The sequence below is a fragment of the Silurus meridionalis genome, chromosome 16 (genome assembly GCF_014805685.1).
Source record: "Silurus meridionalis isolate SWU-2019-XX chromosome 16, ASM1480568v1, whole genome shotgun sequence".
NCBI classification, from domain to species: domain Eukaryota; kingdom Metazoa; phylum Chordata; class Actinopteri; order Siluriformes; family Siluridae; genus Silurus; species Silurus meridionalis.
In genome coordinates, this window is record NC_060899.1 from 12,361,029 (window position 1) to 12,364,122 (window position 3,094).

Below are 3,094 nucleotides of genomic sequence, written 5' to 3' on the forward strand. Positions count from 1 at the left end.
TATCGACAATATACGCCGTATACGTGATAATGTCGCTTAAACCTTACAACCGAGGAAGTGTGATGATGTTGGCAAATCTTACTATGCTGCATACGTGATCAGGTCTCCAAAACTTACTATGCCATATGTGTGATGATGTTGGAAAAACGGTGCGTAATTCTTGTGACTAGTGGTCATTTATGATTCTGCACCATTAATGGATTCACTTATGATATTGATAGATATAATGATAAAGACTGGTGAAATATTTTGCAAACTCAGATACATCCTTGTTAGTTAACATTCATTAACCCAACACTAAAGCATATTACCTGACTTAATAAGATCGTTTACTAAAATTGTTTTACATACCTAGTTTCCCAAATGTAAAAAATTATAGCAAAAGAGGGAGTAAAGGCAATCATTAAATAAATAAATATAACATTTGAGACTTTAAAAGTAATAACTTTAAGAAAAAAAAAGTAAAAGTGTTTTTTTCTTTTTAGCAATGTAAGTGGTTAAGGCTCTGGATTACTGCTCAGAAGGTCAAAGTTCAAGATACGGTATCGCCAAGCTGCCCCTCTTGGGCCACAAGTGACAAATATAAAGCACCTTTCCTATACCTTACATGTGATTAAGATACATCCTCTTTAGGACATTAGTATGATTTAGAATGTGGCTTTTGTCTCAGTGCTATGGAAGGCCTATTGGACCTACTGGTTGGATCTCCATGGAGACAGTTAAGGGTGGGAACTTCAGGATCACATTTGCATTCACTTTCAGCTCTCAAATTCTCAAATAGAAGCAGAGGCTTCGAGCAGCAATGTCAGACCACGAGGCTGCTCAGGCCGGAGCTGAGTATTTATCTTTCCAGCCCACTGCTAAAAACAGACTTCCAAAATGCCATATTTTTCCCACCAGCTCAGTAAAGCAGGCAGCAAAACAGACAGAAAAAGGTTAAATTCCTAAACCAAAAAAAACTTTTTCTTTTTTTTTTTCCCCTTACAGTGCAGTTTGTATATATATATATATATATATATACATACATACACACACACACACACACACACACACACACACACAATCTATCTATCTAGAGAACATGTACTAATCAAATAACATAATAATGAGATACTGTATATATATTTAAAGTGACACTGAATTGACCATGTTACAAAAGCACATAGTATTAGTTTTATATATACAGTACAGACCAAAAGTTTGGACACACCTTCTCATTCAAAGAGTTTTCTTTATTTTCATGACTATGAAAATTGTAGAGTCACACTGAAGGCATCAAGGGCTATTTGACCAAGGAGAGTGATGGGGTGCTGCGCCAGATGACCTGGCCTCCACAGTCACCGGACCTGAACCCAATCGAGATGGTTTAGGGGTGAGCTGGACCGTAGAGTAAAGGCAAAAGGGCCAACAAGTGCCAAGCATCTCTCGGGGAACTCCTTCAAGACTGTTGGAAGACCATTTCAGGTGACTACCTCTTGAAGCTCATCAAGAGAATGCCAAGAGTGTGCAAAGCAGTAATCAAAGGAAAAGGTGGCTATTTTGAAGAACCTAGAATATGACATTTTACAGTTGTTTCACACTTTGTTATGTATATAATTCCATATATAATTCCACATGTGTTAATTCATAGTTTTGATGCCTTCAGTGTGAATCTACAATTTTCATAGTCATGAAAATAAAGAAAAATCTTTGAATGAGAAGGTGTGTCCAAACTTTTGGTCTGTACTGTATATGTACTTCTGTTACCCTAGCTTTCAGCTTGTGGAAGGTTGTAATATACTGTGGAAAAAATATTTCTTGACTTTGTACCTATGAAGTTTCTATGCAAAAGTAATACTAGTGCTTTGACTATGAAGAGAACTTTATAAAACAGCATGACGGAAATCTATCAACTGAGATATGCGTCATAAATATTACATATACACTATACGGTGAAAAATATTGGGACGCTGTGATTTTCCAGCCATATGTGTTTCCTCCCCAAATTTTGTAGCTCAAAGTCCATAATTGTATAAAATACCTTTGGATTTGGTAGCATTAAATTATTCCTTCTCTTCAACTAGGAGACCCAAACCTGCTCCAGCATCACAATGCCCTTGTGCACATCCAGCTCAATGAAGATATCCTCTACATGGTTTTGAGAAGGAGATCTTGAGTGGCTTTCAGAGCTCTGACCTCAAACCTATCGAACACCTTGGAAATGAATAAGAGCGCAGACTGAACCCTAGGCCTCCTCATCCTACATAAGTGCCTGATTTTACTAAGACACTCGTGGGGGAATGAGCACAAACCTCCATAAGCACAATAGTGGAACATCTTTCTAGAATAGTGGAGGTTATTTTAGTGGGAACTGAATATGGAATGGGATGTTAATTAAACACATACGATTTCTTGACGAGCAGACAAACTTCTGTCTATACAGTGTCTAACAAAAAAACCCCACACATCAGTGATTATATCTTAATTTGCTTAATGAACAGTGACTTGAGTAACTGGTGGTTATCATAACTTCCTGTGTATATAGGTAAATATAAATAAAAAAGAACTACGATTCTGCACTATTGTTACGTAATCAAATTTGGTAGACTGATCATGTTTACTGCTTTGTACAAAAGGTCAATTTTCCTTGTGCCTTATCTCTTGTATTTGGGCATGTGATCGGATGACACCCCTGTAGATCTGCTCTAAAGATAGACCATGAGGTTTTGCACAAACTTGTAGAGTCTGTGCCAGCTCGAATGCACACTACCAGATACTAAAAAAGGGTGAAATTCACTTATTTAATATTTCAAAAATTCTCCTTTCCACTCCAGTTGGCGTCAGTAATTTAATTTACATTGAAAATTGTTTTTAAGTTAGAAAATAGTGTAAAATTGAAGCTGTATGTACACAGGTCTACTGCAGCCTGTTTGACAAATGTCTACACAAGCATTCATTATGGATTTAAATGATGTTAATGTAATCGCTAAAAACTCTCATCTCCAGTTTATAGAAACAGATTTCACTGAAATGACCATGTAGATTTCCAATTAAGCCTCAAAAAGGTTTTTGATGTCTTGGTTGTTGCAATCAGTTAGATAGCTAGCCACATCAA